General features: G+C 44.6%; 1 protein-coding gene and 1 long non-coding RNA gene across 3 annotated transcripts in view; one reads left to right on the top strand and one right to left on the bottom strand.

The window, feature by feature from the left end:
* The window catches only part of sgk3 (serum/glucocorticoid regulated kinase family member 3), a 155163-nt gene extending 154434 nt beyond the window's left edge, over window positions 1–729 (bottom strand). For both annotated transcript variants that reach the window (XM_068031940.1, XM_068031938.1), the window contains exon 1: window positions 356–729. The gene's annotated coding sequence lies outside the window, so the exon portion shown is untranslated. The remainder of the gene's footprint in view (window positions 1–355) is intronic.
* On the top strand, window positions 463–15677 carry LOC137370013 (uncharacterized). Its single transcript, XR_010975062.1, has 3 exons — window positions 463–591; window positions 1136–1305; window positions 10863–15677. It is a non-coding gene; the product is annotated as an uncharacterized lncRNA (long non-coding RNA).
* The last annotated feature ends 254 nt before the right edge of the window (window positions 15678–15931 follow it).

Genomic DNA, 15931 nt, shown 5'->3' with positions numbered 1-15931 from the left:
GGGCACGGCGTGCCGCGCGCTCCCCCACCCACGCCCGCACCCGGGCGCGTGCTACCCCCGCTCCCGGGCACAGCGTGCCGCGCGCTCCCCAACTCGCCAATTGCCGAATTTTCCTGCGCTTCGTTAATTAAATATCCAGTCCAAAATGGAATGTCTATTACAAGCCGGCTGTGTAATCTGCACTGCAAGCAGAGAAAGAAGAACGTTTTAAACCTAATTTTCAGGGCGGTTTTTCTGCAACTAAAGTTGCCAATGCCGTTATAAATGAGTTGCTGCTGCACAGGGTGGAGAATTTCAGTGTCACCAATGAGGCCTCTGTAAACAACCCAAACAAGTTCACAAACTTTAAACTTACATTTTGCAATTTAACGACAAGTCGCCCCGATTCAAGGCCAGGTCTCGGTAACGAAATGGTCCTTATGACCTTTGGTACAATCCGAGAGTCCACCAGTCCAGGTTCTCGGTGAGAAATTTACTTCTTTCTCTTTCCCTGAACTTCTAACTGAAGTCTCTGACGTGTCGGAACTCTTGGCTCATTTCCACCAACTGTCAATCAAGGAATATCGGCAGAAACCAGCCAAGTTGTGAAAAGTAATGTTCTATTTTAGCAAGCAGAACCCAACTCCTGATTTCAAGTTAGCCCTTGACTTTCTGCTGGCGTTCTGTCCTTTGAGTTGTTCATTTAGCAGCGTTTCATTGGGTGCACCATCTAGTCTGCAGCCCCTACTGGTAACTTCGGCACGTTGTCAGAATACTCAACACTGAAATTTACAGTGCCTTAAGTCTTTCGCAATTTCACACTGGAATATCATAATCAAATCTTCCTTTGAAGTGCTACGTTATAAAAACCGGATGAATGTCAGCTATTTCCCCCTCCCCAATTCCGTATCCAGAGACCGTCTTTTCCTCGGCAGTTTTCTTTCTACGGCTTTAATTGAGTTCTGTCCCCAATGACTTATACATTGTTATATTATATGTTGTCATGCTCACGAGAAGTGCAGCAATGAAAATACAGAACCAAACTGAAGAGTTATAAAAACTGACCTTTCCTTTTCAAAAAAAAAGTGGACAACGTGTTGCAAAATGGTCAGGCTAATGTGATCTGTATATTCAAACTGTTTCTCTATCTGTTAAGGAAAAAAGATACATTCCAAACTAAGAGGTGTCAATTACATCCATCCTGACACCATCAAGAGACATTCCTGAATTGAATGGGTTCTTCTGAAACAAAAAAGGTGTGAAGTAGCCACATCCTGGTCCATCGTTGGTCACCACAGGAAGGGGGCCCTGCATCTCCTGATGGAGGTAAAATGTGAGATTTTTATCTTTTTATCTCTCTCTCTTGATCACAACAGCCTAATATCGATCGTTGGGAAAATACTAGAGTATATTATGAAGGAAAAAATAGCAGGACATTTAGAAAAGCTTAATACAATCAAACAGAGTCAACATGGTTTTGTGAAAGAGAAATCATGTTTGACAAATTTGCTAGAGTTCTTTGAGGTGGTGCAGTGGTTAGCACCGCAGCCTCACAGCTCCAGCGACCCGGGTTCAGTTCTGGGTACTGCCTGTGTGGAGTTTGTAAGTTCTCCCTGTGTCTGTGTGGGTTTTCTCCGGGTGCTCCGGTTTCCTCCCACATGCCAAAAGACTTGCAGGTTGATAGGTAAATTGGCCATTAGCAATTGTCCCTAGTATAGGTAGGTGGTAAGGAAATATAGGGACAGGTGGGGATGTGGTAGGAATATGGAATTAGTGTAGGATTAGTATAAATGGGTCGTTGATGGTCGGCACAGACACAGTGGGCTGAAGGGCCTGTTTCAGTGCTGTATTTCTAAGAGGCTATAACAAGCAGAGTTGATAAAGGGGAACTGGTAGATGTAGTGTATTTAGATTTCCAGAAGGCATTCGATAAGGTGCCACATAAAAGATTATTGCACAAGATAGGGGGTCATGTATTAGCATGGATTGAGGATTGGTTAACTCACAGAAGACAGAGAGTCGGAATTAATGGGTCTTTTTCAGGTTGGACAGATGTAACCAGTGGAGTGCCACAAGGATCAGTCCGAGGGCCTCAATTATTTACTATCTATATTAATGACTTGGAGGAGGGGGCAGAGTGTAATATATCCAAATTTACTGACGATACAAAAATAGGTGGGAGGGCATGTTGTGTGTTGAGGACATAAGGAATCTGCAAGGGGATATTGCTAGGTTGAGTGAGTGGGCAAGAACTTGGCAGATGGAGTTTAATGTGGGAAAGTATGAGGTCATGCACTTTGGTAGGAAGAATCAAAAGGCAGACTATTATTTAAATGGAGAGAGACTCCAAATAAGTGCAGCACAGAGGGATCTGGGTGTTCTTGTGCATGAAACACAAAAGGTTAGCCTGCAGATGCAGCAAGTAATTAAGAAGGCAAATGGAATTTTGGCCTTTATTGCTAGGGGGTTTGAGTTTAAAAATAGGGAGGTCTTATTACAACTGTACAGGGTGTTGGTGAGGCCATACCTGGAGTACTGGGTACAGTTTTGGTCCCCGTATTTAAGAAAGAATATACTGGCATTGGAGGCAGTTCAAAAGAGATTTACTAGGCTGATTCCTGGGATGAAGGGGTTGACTTATCAAGAACGGCTAAACAGGTTAGGCCTTTATTCATTAGAGTTTAGAAGAATGAGGGGTGACCTTACTGAAACATACAAGATTCTGAGGGGTCTTGACAGGGTAGATGTTGAGAAGATGTTTCCACTAGTGGAGGAATCTCGAACTAGGGGACATAGTTACAGAATAAAGGGACACTCATTTAAAACTGAGATGCGAAGGAATTTCTTCTCTCAGAGGGTAGTGAATGTCTGGAATTCTCTACCCCAGAGAGTTGTGGATGCTAGATCACTGAAAGTATTTAAAGAGGAGGTGTTTGATTTTTGAAATATCGGGGAGTTGAGGGCTATGAGGAGCTGGCACGAAAGAGGAGTTGAGGTCTGGGGCAGATCAGCCATGATCTTATTGAATGGCGGCTAGGCTTGAGGGGCCGAATGGCCTACTCCTGCTCCTATTTCTTATGTTATTATGTACATCACAAAAAGCTTGTTCAGCTGAGAGCTGTGAGGGATCCAGAAAGAAAACAAGAAGGAGCCCTACTGTGAAGTCTACACTTCAGCCTGGTGCAGTAGAAAACTGAAAGTGACCACTGCCTCCAGACTTCAGTCTTAACCACCAGAAAATCTACAAACCACTCAGGCCTGTAACTTTAAAGGAGAAACTGTCCTCCAAGATAATTTAACAGTTTACTATGAACCCCAAATAACTACCTCACTTCAAACCACTTACCCTTTTCCTCTCTATCTATTCTTTTGTGTCTGTGTGCAAATGAATGTGTGCATGGGTGCGGTTGTGACCATTTCTGGAATGAATGTTGTTCAATAAATAGTTAATCTTCTGTTTTAAACCTACAAGAAAACCTGTCACTGTCTGTTTATTTGACAAATAAAACACAAGGGGTTAAAACCCTAGTAACAAAAATTCTTGCTGTGGTCCATTGGGAGGTGAACAGTGGGAATAACCCACACCCCCTACCACCTGGCCGTAACAAATTGGGGGCTCGAAGCCAGCATCTGAACGATCAGATCAGCACGAAATTTGAAAACGGGCGGAAAATTGACCTCTAAAATTGTGGAAAAGTGAACAAACAGGTTTTCTTGTATTCTTCTGTTTTTCTCTGCGGTGCAAAAAAAAAGAGGTGGCCACCTTTAATGCTAAGGAGTTTGTAGAGCAGGGAGACGTATCCCATGATAAATTAAATCACCTAAACATTGAAGATTTTAAAACCCTAGCTACAGAGGTGGGAGTCACTTTTAAACAAAAAAGAAACCTGAAATGGTGAAGAGCCTAGCTAACTATTTCAAGTTACCCCTGAACCAGAAGAAAAAATCAAGGAATCTGAGTCTGAAAAAATAACCCTAGCTAAAATTCAGCTAAAAGCAGCGGAGATGCAGTTTCAGAATGAAAAAGAGGAAAGAGAGGCAGAACAGTTTAAGTTAGAAAGGCTACGAGCGCAAGATGAAAATGCCACCAGCCACTCAAACCTTATCCCCAATTCGGAGCAAAATTTTGATGTACTGAGACACTCACAATTCATGCCAAAATTTAATGAGGAGGAGGTTGAGTCATATTTTATCTCCTTTGAGAAAATAGCTACCAGGCTAAAATGGCCAAAAGAATATCAGACTCTCCTCTTACAAGGCGAGCTCGTAGGTAGGGCTCACAAAGCTTTTTCTCTGTTATCAGAAGAGCGTTCCTCTGACTATGAAAAAACTAAAACAACTATTCTAAATGCATATCAGTTAGTACCCGAAACCTATCGACAAAAATTCAGATACACTAGGAGAAGACCCGCCAGACTTGCATGGAATTTGAAAGAATTAAACATATGGCTTTCAATCGCTGGATACAATCTCTCAAGCTAGAACCCTCATATGAAAATTTGAGAGAACTAATATTGCTGGAAGAATTTAAAAATAGCATCCCAGTTAATATAAGAGCACATATTGAAAAGCAAAAAGTTACAAGGGTAAGAGAAGCAGCAGAAATGGCCAACAACTATGAGTTAACATACAGACCCCTAACTCAGAATACATTTGGGTCCAGTAACTCTTGCAGGCTAGGGAGAGATAGGATGGATGCAGCTGAAGCAGAGATGGGCTCATGAGAAAAGGAGAGTTGGGAAGGAAAACCAGATCAGTCTCCAACTTTTAAAAGAAGGAACCCAGATGATAAACCAGTAGGGGCCTGCCCGATGTATTTCCAGTGTGGAATATCTGGGCATGTCAAGGCAGATTGTTGATATTTCAAAACACCAACAGGGGGTGCTGCAGTCAAGACAGTGTCACTAGTTATGAAGGTAGTGAGCATCTGCTCCAAATGACTTCTTTTATATCCCAGGCCCCAGGCAAAGAGATAACCATCCTCAGGGATACCGGTTGTTTTCAAGCACTACTTGTAGCACAACTTACAGAAATGTCACCCAAAAGCAGAACAAATACCACAGTATTTGTAAAAGGGCTTACTGGAAAATGTTTGAAAGTTACTTGAAGAATAAGTTGGTCATCGGGGTAGTGACAGTTGGGGTCATTCTGAGCTTACCAGTGAAGGGGGTTGACCTATTGCTGGGCAATGACTTGGAAGCAAGCACAGTATTGTATCCAGAGGGTCCAGAGCAGTCCACGGAGACTGGAGAAACTTAGGGGAACAAACAAAATTCTCTGCAGCTGCAGAGGACTGAGGAAGTCCCAAAAATCCCACAGGGGGTGATAGGGCCAGTAAAAAGATTAAAGAGGCTAAAGGAAAGCCAGTAGAGGGGAGGCTGTGGCATAGTGGTAGTGTCACTGGTCTAGTAATCCAGAGCCCAGGCTAATGCTCTGGAGGCATGGGTTTGAATCCCACCATGGCAGATGGTGAAATTTGAATTCAATTAATAAATCTGGAATTAAAAGCTAGTCTTATGGTGACCATTGTTGAATGTTGTAAAAACCCATCTGGTTCACTAACGTCCTTTAGGGAAGGAAATCTGCTGTCCTTACCTGGTCCGGCCTACATGTGACTCCAGATCCACAGCAATGTGGTTGACTCTTAAATGTCCTCTGAAATGGCCTAGCTTGCCACTCAGTTCAAGTGCAGTTAGGGATGGGCAATAAATGCTGGCCTAGTCAGCGAAGCCCACATCCCACAAATGAATAAAAAAAAATTAAAGAGGCGAAGATGGAGACAGTAGAATTTAAAGACGCCAAGATGAAGCCAGTAGAATTTAAAGGTGCTGAAATAAAATTAGCAGAGGTTGTAGGGAGTGCACCAGAGGTATGGTTAGCAGAAACCTTCTTAAAAGATTTAAATATGGACAAAGAAAATTCCCAAACAGGCAAGCCAAAATTGAGGGAGATGCTTCACCAAGCTGAAGTGTCACAGGGGTGTGCAGCGGAAGCTGGACAGCCACCTGTGAGCAAGAGTGGAGCAGATTAGGAAAAAAAACTATCCCTGAAGTAAAGGGAAAAGGGAAGGTAAAATGCCCTAAGGTAAACAACACTCTGAAAGCCACAAGAAAACTATAGAGGTCAGTGTGTATGAGCCCACTGAAGAATCAAAGGGTCAGTTTCTCAATCCAAAATTAACCAAACCCAGCAAATTAGATTCAGAATCCACGAAGGACAAAGTGCAGAAGGGGAACCCAGATGCCTCAGAGGTGCTAAAGAAAACATTTTATCACCCACTGTTACCTTAGAGATAAGAATTATCTTATTTAAGATTTAAATGATTACTTTCCATCTGTGTTCACTATGGAGAAGGACAATGTAGGTGTCGAGATCAGAGAGAGGGATTGTCATATACTTGAACAAATTAGCATTGAAAGGGAGGAGGTATTAGCAGTTTTAGCAGGCTTCAAAGTGGAAAAATCCCCAGGCCCAGATGAGATGTATCCCAGGCTGTTATGTGAGACAAGAGAGGAGATTGCAGGGGCTCTGACACAAATTTTCAAATCCTCTCTGGCCACAGGAGAGGTGCTAGAGGACTGGAGGACAGCGAGTGTGGTACCATTGTTCAAGAAGGGTGTCAGGGATAAACCAGGTAATTACAGGCCAGTGAGTCTAACATCAGTGGTAGGGAAACTATTGGAAACATTCTGAGGGACAGGATTAATCTCCACGTGGAGAGGCAGGGATTAATCAAGGATAGTCAGCATGGCTTTGTCAGGGGGAGATCATGTCTAACAAATTTGATTGAATTTTTCGAGGAGGTGACTAGGTGTGTAGTTGAGGGTAAAGCAGTTGATGTAGTCTACATGGACTTCAGTAAGGCTTTTGAAAAGGTCCCGCATGGAAGATTGGTCAAGAAGGTAGCAGCAGCAGAATTGTACTCAACCACAATCTGTGACCTCATGGCCCAGCATATCCCCCACTCTACCAATACCATCAAGCCAGGAGACCAACCCTGGTTCAATGAAGAGTGCAGGAGGGCATGCCAGGAGCAGCACCAGGCATACCTTAAAATGAAGGGTCAACCTGGTGAAGCTACAACACAGGACTACTGCCAAACTGTGTAAGCAGCATGCAGTAGACATAGCTAAGCGATCCCATAACCAACAGATCAGATCTAAGCTCTACAGTCCTGCCACAACCAGCCATGAATGGTGGTGGACAATTCAACAACTAACTGGAGGAGGTAGCTCCACAATAACCCCATCCTCAGTCATGGGGGAGCCATGCACATCAGTATGAAAGATAAGGCTGAAGCATTTGCAACAATCTTCAGCCAGAAGTACCAAGTTGATGATCCATTTCTGCCTCCTCCCGAAGTCCCCAGCATCACAGATGCCAGACTTCAGCCAATTCGATTCACTCCACGTGATATCAAGAAACGGCTGAAGGCACTGGATACTGCAAAGGCTATGGGCCCTAACAATATTCCGGCAATAATAGTGAAGACCTGTGCTCCAGAACTTGCCGCGCCTCTAGCCAAGCTGTTCCAGTACAGCTACAACACTGGCATCCATCTGCCAATGTGGAAAATTGCCCAGGTATGTCCTGTACACAAAAAGCAGGACAAGTCTAACTCGGCCAATTACTGCCCCATCAGTCTATTCTCAATAATCAGTAAAGTGATGGAAAGTGTCATCAACAGTACCATCAAGCGGCACTTGCTTAGCAATAACCTGCTCACTGACGCTCAGTTTGGGTTCTGCCAGGGCCACTCAGCTCCTGACCTCATTACAGCTTGGTTCAATCATGGACAAAACAGCTGAACTCAAGAGGTGAGGTGAGAGTGATTGCCCTGGACATCAAGGCAGCATCAAGGAGCCCTAGCAAAACTGAAGTCAGTGGGAATCAGGGGTAAAACTCTCTGCTGGTTGGAGTCATACCTAACGCTTAAGAAGATGGTTGTGGTTGTTGGAGGTCAATCATCTGAGTACCAGGACATTACTGCAGGAGTTCCTCAGGGTAGTGTTCTCGGCCCAACCATCCTCAGCTGCTTCATCAATAACCTTACTTCAATTATAAGATCAGAAGTGGGGATGTTTGCTGATGATTGCACAATGTTCAGCAGCATTCGCGACTCCTCAGATACTGAAGCAGTCTGTGCAGAAATGCAGCAAGACCGGGACAATATCCAGGCTTGGGCTGATAAGTGGCAAGTAACATTCGTGCCACGCAAGTGCCAGGCAATGACTATCTCCAACAAGAGAGAATCTAACCATCTCCCCTTGACATTCAATGGCATTACCATCGTTGAATCCCCCACTATCAACATTCTAGGGGCTACCATTGACAGAAACTGAACTGGAGTAGCCATATAAATACCGTGGCTACAAGAGCAGGTCAGAGGCTAGGAATCCTGCAGTGAGTAACTCACCTCTTGACTCCCCAAAGCCTGTCCACCATCTACAAGGCACAAGTCAGGAGTGTGATGGAATACTCTCCCATTGCCTGGATGGGTGCAGCTCCATCAACACTCAAGACGCTCGACACCATCCAGGACAAATCAGCCCGCTTGATTGGCATCCTATCCACAAACATTCACTCCCTCCACCAACGTCGCACAGTGGCAGCAGTGTGTACGATCTACAAGATGCACTGTAGCAATGCCCCAAGGTTCCTTAACCAGCACCTTCCAAACCCGTGACCTTTACCAACTAGAAGGACAAAGGCACCACCATGTGCAAGTTCCCCTCCAAGTCACACACCATCCTGACTTGGAATTATATCGTCGTTCCTTCACTGTTGCTGGTTCAAAATCCTGGAACTCCCTTCCTAACAGCACTGTGGGTGTACCTACCTCACATGGACTGCAGCGGTTCAAGAAGGCAGCTCACCACCATCTTCTCAAGGGCAATTATGGATGGGCAATAAATGCTGGCCTAGCCAGCAACGCCCACATCCTATGAATGAATTTTAAAAAATGACAGGTCCAGTTCAGTTTCAGGTCAATGGCAACTCCCAGCATATTGATAATGGGGGAGTCAGTGATGGGTGCCATTGAATGGCAAGAGGAGATGGTTGGATTCTCGCTTATTGGAGATGGACATTACCTGGCATTTGTGTGGTTCAAATGTAACATGCCACTTATCAGCCCAAGCCTGAAAGTTGTCCAGGTCTTGTTGCATATGGACTGGAGTGCCTCAGTATCTGAGGTGTCGCAAATGGTGCTGAACATAGTGCAGTCATCAGCGAACATCCCCATTTCTGGCCTTATGTTGGAGGGAAGGTCATTGATGAAGCAGCTGGTTGGGCCTAGGACACTAACCTGAGAAGCTCTTGCAGTGATGTCCTGGGACTGAGATGATTTTCCTCCAAAAACCACAGCCTTTGTGCTAGGTATGACTCCAACCAGTGGAGAGTTTTCCCCCTGATTCCCATTAACTCCAGTTTTGCTAGGGCTCCTTGATGCTACACTCAGTCAAATGCTGCCTTGATGTCAAGGGCAGTCACTCTCATCTCACCTCTTGAGTTCAGTTCGTTTGCCCATGTTTAGGTCAAGGTTGTAATGAGGTCAGGAGCTGAGTGGCCCTGGCCGAACCCAAACTGAGCACAGTGAGCAGGTTATTACGGAGAAAGTGCCACTTGATAGCACTGTCGAGGACACCTTCCATCATTTTGCTGATGATCAAGAGTAGACTAATGGGGTAGTAATTGGCCGGGTTGGAATGTCGTAATTTTTGTGCACAGGACATACCTGGGCAATTTTCCACATTGTTGGGTAGATGCCAGTGTTGTAGCTGTGCTGGAACAGCTTGGCTAGGGGCGTGGCCAGTTCTAGAGCACAGGTCTTCAGTACTATTACTGGAATGTTGTCAGTGCCCATAGACTTTGCAGTATCCAGGGCCATTTCTTGATATCATGTGGAGTGAATTGAATTGGCTGAAGACTGGCATCTGTGATGCTGGGGACCTCAGGAGGAGGCTGAGATGGATCATCCACTCGGCACTTCTGACTGAAGATTGTTGCAAATGCTTCAGCCTTGTCTTTTGCACTGTTGTGCTGGGCTACCCATCTTTGAAGATGGGGATATTTTGTGGAACCTCCTTCTCCTGTTAGTTGTTTGATTGTCCACCACCATTCACGACTGGATGTAGCAGCTTGCATCTGATCTGTTGGTTATGGGATCACTTAGCTCTGTCTATTGCATGCTGCTTCCGCTGTTTGGCATGCGTATAGTCCTGTGATGTAGCTTCACACCAGGTTGACATCTCATTTTTAGGTATGCCTGGTGCTGCTCCTGGCATGCCCTCCTGCACTCTTCATTGAACCAGGGTTGATCCCCCGGCTTGATAGTAATGGTAGAGTGGGGGCTATGTTGAGCCATGCAGTTACAGATTGTGGTTGAATATAATTCTGCTGCTGCTGATGGGCCACAGTCCAGTTTTGAGTTGCAGGATCTGTTCGAAATCTATCCCATTTAGCATGGTGGTGGTAGTGCCACACAACATAATGGAGGGTATCCTCAATGTGAAAATAGGACTTCGCCTGCACAAGGACTGTGCGGTGGTCATTCCTACAAATACTGTCGTGGACAGATGCATCTGCGACAGGTAGATTGGTGAGGATGAGGTTGGTTGTTGGCTCCCTCACCACCTGCCGCAGACCCAGTCTAGCAGCTATGTCCTTTAGGACTCAGCCAGCTTGGTCAGTCATGGTACTACTGAGGCACGCTTGGTGATGGACTTTGAAGGCCCCCACCCAGAGTACATTCTGTGTCCTCAAGGCGTAAGGATGAAGTGTCATCTTCTGTCTTGCAGTCATATGTGCAAAGCAAAGGAAAGTGTGTGTGAATTCATGTTCAGCTGATGCTTAATGTGCCTCTGTTTGTGTCTCCACTGCAGGTGCCCGCACTCAAGTCTCTGAATGCCACGAGGCCCAAAACTCCTCCTCTGCGGCGCAAGATGAAGTCAATGCCCCAGAGGGTGCACCGTCATCTGCCTCTTCTTCCAGCTCCGCCAGCGCAGATACATCCACACAGTCTACATGGGGTTTAAGATTAGGATCTTGGTCACAAGCTGGTGGGCACATTACAGACATGTCCCAGCAGCTGAGGGAGCATGTGCGCCAGCCGGGTCCCCTGACAATTGGAGGACTGCTGCAGACCAGGACCCTGCTCAGCCCCATGCTCATGATGATCCTCTGTTTGTTGCTACGAGACATTTGCTGGATGTGCAGCAAAGCCATGTGGAAAATATGTCTGAGATGCTTGAGGTCATGCGTGGCTTTGCGCATGTCATGGAGGTGTCCATGCAAGCCATGACATCTGTCATGTCCCAGGCATATGAGCATATGGCTTCCTCAATTGAGAATTTTGTGAGCTCTGTGGTGTGTCTGGATGAGCACTCGAGCCATATGCACTCTGACCTGCATTCCAACACTATAGCCATGGGTTCCAAGCAGCAGAGTGTAAGCAAGAGGCGGACGAGGAACCTGGACCTCCATATGGGTGCTCCTCCTCATGGAGGCAGGCAGGTGCCATCATGCACCCAGATGGAGGATGAGCGCGTGCCAGCTGCCCCAGGCCTTCCTCTCAGGACACCCCAGGGTAAGCAGCATCTCGCCCTCACCCCCCCACCACCCCACCCCATGACATTGACCCCCTTACTTCCGTCAGGCGAGCACACCCTAGTAGGATGAAGCCCTCAAGGCCCCGTTCCTCCAGAGGACGACGGCCATGGTCATCTACAGCAGTGGGCAGTGCACTGAGCTGACTGCCGCCACCTCAGCTGCTAATGTTGGGGTAGCACCTAGATGTAGTGGTAGAAAACAGAAAAAGAAACAATTTTGAGCATGAACGTGGCAAGGGCGCTGTAAATATTGCACACATATTGCAGAGGTTTAAATACATCTTTATTTACTTTAATATTTGATGCACTCTTGTAAATCATTTGCTTTGTTTCAGATGAAAAGCAAAATGTTTATTGCAGGCCTATGGCAGGAGTGCATTGATGCTTGCAAAGCATTTCAGAAAGTGACCAGTGTCCATTTATCATTGCTATTTGAGCCTTCAGTCTTCAATGATGGCTGTTTGTCATTTGCAGATTTTTCACTTCCAACATTCCTTACATTTGTGGTTTTGCGGTCACACCCTTACTTTCCTTGCACTGGTGCGTTTTCGGTTCCATCGTAGCCCTGAGAAGATTTGATCTGCTGGTCACATCAAAGCGCTGCCACGTTGTAGCTTCCTGTGTGTGCGGGTTAATGCCTTGATGCAGAACAATATTTCAAATGGAGACGCAGGTCGCTTTTAATTAAGTTGATAGCATGCAGGCCTAGGCACATCTCCACTGCAGGGTTCATGTGCTGTTGTCAGAAGAGCCCTTCTTTTTGATTGCAGCAATGAATATGGCGTATGTGAACATATTTGGAGACTTTTTTTTCTCCTCCCAACGTCCCTTTATGAAGTGGCTTAATGTTGGCTGAAACATGCAAATATGAGGTTTTCCCTGATGTCCCTTGTATGTCTCTCAATGGCCCTTATATCTATAATGGCATAGTTGGCATTGTTGTCCTGCTCCTCAACCTCATCTGAGGAGGAAGACTGGTGTTCCTCCTATTCCTCTGCCTGCAGAATGTTGCTGTGTCTAATTGCAAGGTAGTGCAAGGCACAGCTGACAACAATTATTCGTGACACCCTCTGTGGTGTGTACTGAAGAGCCCCTCAAGACTGGTCAAGGCAGTGGAAGTATATTTTCAGCATGCCAATGGCTCTGATGAATGCGTGAGCAACATTGTACCTCTCTTCAGCTGCGCTTTGGGGATGCCACATTGGTGTCATCAACCATGTACAAAGTGGGTAATCCTTGTCATCCAGGATCCAGCTGTCTACTTTGGCTGGTTCCTCAAAAGCTCCTAGCAGCTGTGAGTTCCTCAAAACGTATGAGTTGTGACAGCTCCCTGGGAAACGTGTGCAAACATGCACTATTCTTCTCCTGTGGTCGCAAACCAGTTGTACGTTCAAAATGTGGAAGCCTTTATGATTCACAAATGCAGCAGTCTCATCACAGGGAGCTCTAATGACTACATGAGTGGAATTGATCACACCTTGCACTCTAGGGAATCCAGCGATGGCTCTGAAGGTCGCAAACCTTGCTGCCTGGCTGTCCACATCTACAGGTCAGTAGATGAAATCATTTGCACAACGAAATAGGGCATTGGTCACCTCTTTGATGCACCTATGGGTCGCAGACTGTGATAGGCCACATATGTCACCCATCGATCCCTGCAAGTCCCCACTATCAAAACAATTGAGTTTAGCAGTCACCTTGTGGGCAACTGGCATGGGATTCCCACCAAACCCAAGCAGTTGCAGGTCATGCCACAGGATCCTAAAAATTTGTGTGTCCATTTCACATGACATCCTTAGGCATCTCTGGCATTGCCTCTCTGACATTTGAAGGTAATTTGTCCTTGTCCTGAGGATGTGATTATGCACCAGTGCCTGTCTTTGATAATGCCCTTCCTAGACGTTATAATTCAGAGCATCCTTAGCTTCTTGTTCTGCCTGTTGCTGGCGTTCAGGCATCATGTATTGAGGGAAAAGAGCCCTCCTTAGTTGCTCCCTCTGCTCTTCTTCCCAAAGTAGTAGACAAATTGGGTGTATGAGACCCAACAGTGCACCATGAATTCACTTCAAATTTCAGCAGGGAAAACAGTTATACTATGTAAATAATAATCAAGACTATGTATATTATAAATAAAACAGACATCAAGACATTAGTAACAATATGTACCCATTTGTTAAATGCTTCAGATGCCTTTGCCCTTATGAATTATGAGCTCCTTAGTAATAAGCTCCTCTCGTCCATGAGACCCACCGACCATTCTCTTGACTTCATTCTCACTAACTAAACTGCTGACTACTCAACATATCTTCCTGCCCCCACATCAGCTGACATTGTAAATGGTTCTGTATCTTTATGTGTTGTCCCCATCTCTTTTCAAAACCTCCTGGTCCTCCAAAAAGCCAACCATGATCAGTAGGGGGAGGGGAGTTTATTGACCCCTGATCATTTTGAGGTTGGTCAATTTTCAGGAACATAACTCACAAAGACTTACAACCCAGTTATTTATTTATTCTTAAGAAACAGCTAATTTTTAAAACACCATTTTTAAAATGGGTTAACCATTGCCTCTTCCCAGTCTCCATAATTTCCTCCAGTCCCACAGACCACCCCCTTGAACTATCCGTCCCTCTTGGCCTCTTGAACATCCCAAAATTTAGCCTACCATTGGCAAACAGGCCCCATGTTCTGGAATTCCCTTCATAAACCTTTCTGCCTCTCCTTTCATAAGATTCTTCTTAAAACTCACCTCTTTAAATAAACTTTTGGTCACCCTTATGTTACAAACAGATAGTTAATTAATTTTTTCTCCCTCTGATCAAATTTCCCTATTTTTTCAAGCACCTGTCCATAACTAGATTAGTGGTGAATTTCTTTCCCTTTCTTAAACCTTAATAATAAATGACTGCTTCAATAACATGGATTTTAAAGTTAAAACAAAGAAGTAGGGTTTATTAACACACTCTTAAACTTGGTAAGGGGTTTAAATTTGTCACGCACGTTTACAAACGTTCAGGGAAAGGTTAAAGGCATAAAAAAAGGCAAGGACATTTATTAAATTGAAACTTATCTTAACTACTAGCTAATACGGATTTCATTTAAAACTAGTGTCCATGAATATCAAAAAAAAGTGCCCAAAAGTTGGAGATCACAGATTAGAAATGCCGAATAGAAAAGGAACTGTTGCAAATTTCTTTTTCTTTGCATTCTCAGAGGTAATAATGGAGACCGCTAAGTTGCTGAAGTCACCTTATTTCAGATGGAGAGAAAACGGGTAGAAATCAGATCTTTTCTGCTGTTACTGCAGCTTGATTTCGGGTTGGTTTGTTTCTTGCTGGATTTTTCAAAGTGTGGCTTCTCATCAATTTTTCTTGTTGAAAAGACCTTAGAGAGAAAAATCAATGTAGCTTGAAGACAGGCTGTGGCTTCTTGTAGGGAGATGTGTCTCTAGCACATGGCAGCTGTATAATCATACAGGCCGTACCTTAAATTGTTACAATGTCAAGTCCAGGCAGGTTAAAAAAGGGATCTCCTGGGTCCTAAAGCTAGACTCGTTTCAAGTGGCTGTCTCACATCACCTCTCTCCTCCATTTTGACAACCAGAACGCAGAAGTATAAACTTAAAACATGCTGTATAAAATGGCGGTTGACATTAATACCCAAATGCACAACATAATTCACAAGGAGGTTCGCATCCATTCGTGACGCTTATTATTATTTGCTGGCTCAAAATCCATTTTGTGATGATGCCTCTGTGAACACTTTGGAATGTTTTCCTATGTTAAAGGTGCTATTTCTATGCAAGTTGGTGTTGTTGATACATTTATTGCAAATGAGCAGTTTCAATTCTTTAGCCTCTGAACAGAAAGTTCTGTTAAAGTTCTGTGAAATTTCCCTTCATCTCCCACAAAGTTCTAAAATTGAAGTGATCAATATTTCTTAAACACTATGCTTTTTCTCACAGTGAGATATTGGATAGAAAAGCAGGAAGTGCTGGAAATACACAGCAGGTCTGGCAGCATCTGTGGAGAGAGAAACAGGGTTAACATTTCAGTTATTTTATTTATTTTAAGATATTGGATATATTGTTTTACCTGTCATAGAAACAGGAGTAGGCTATTCAAACCCTTGAGCTTGTTCTACACCATTCAGTGAGGTCAGAGCTGATCTGCATCCTAACTTCATCCACTGCCTTGGCTCCATATGCCTTAATATCCTTGACTAGCAAAAATCAATTAGTCTCAGATTTAAAATTATTAATTGAGCTAGCATGTACTTCTTTTTTGTGGGAGAGAGTTTCACACTTCTACCACCCCTTGCATGAAGAAGTGCTTCCTAACTTCTCT

Source organism: Heterodontus francisci, chromosome 5 (assembly GCF_036365525.1).
Source record: "Heterodontus francisci isolate sHetFra1 chromosome 5, sHetFra1.hap1, whole genome shotgun sequence".
In the NCBI taxonomy this organism is placed as follows: Eukaryota; Metazoa; Chordata; class Chondrichthyes; order Heterodontiformes; family Heterodontidae; genus Heterodontus; species Heterodontus francisci.
This window is presented reverse-complemented; position numbering and strand designations above follow the sequence as displayed.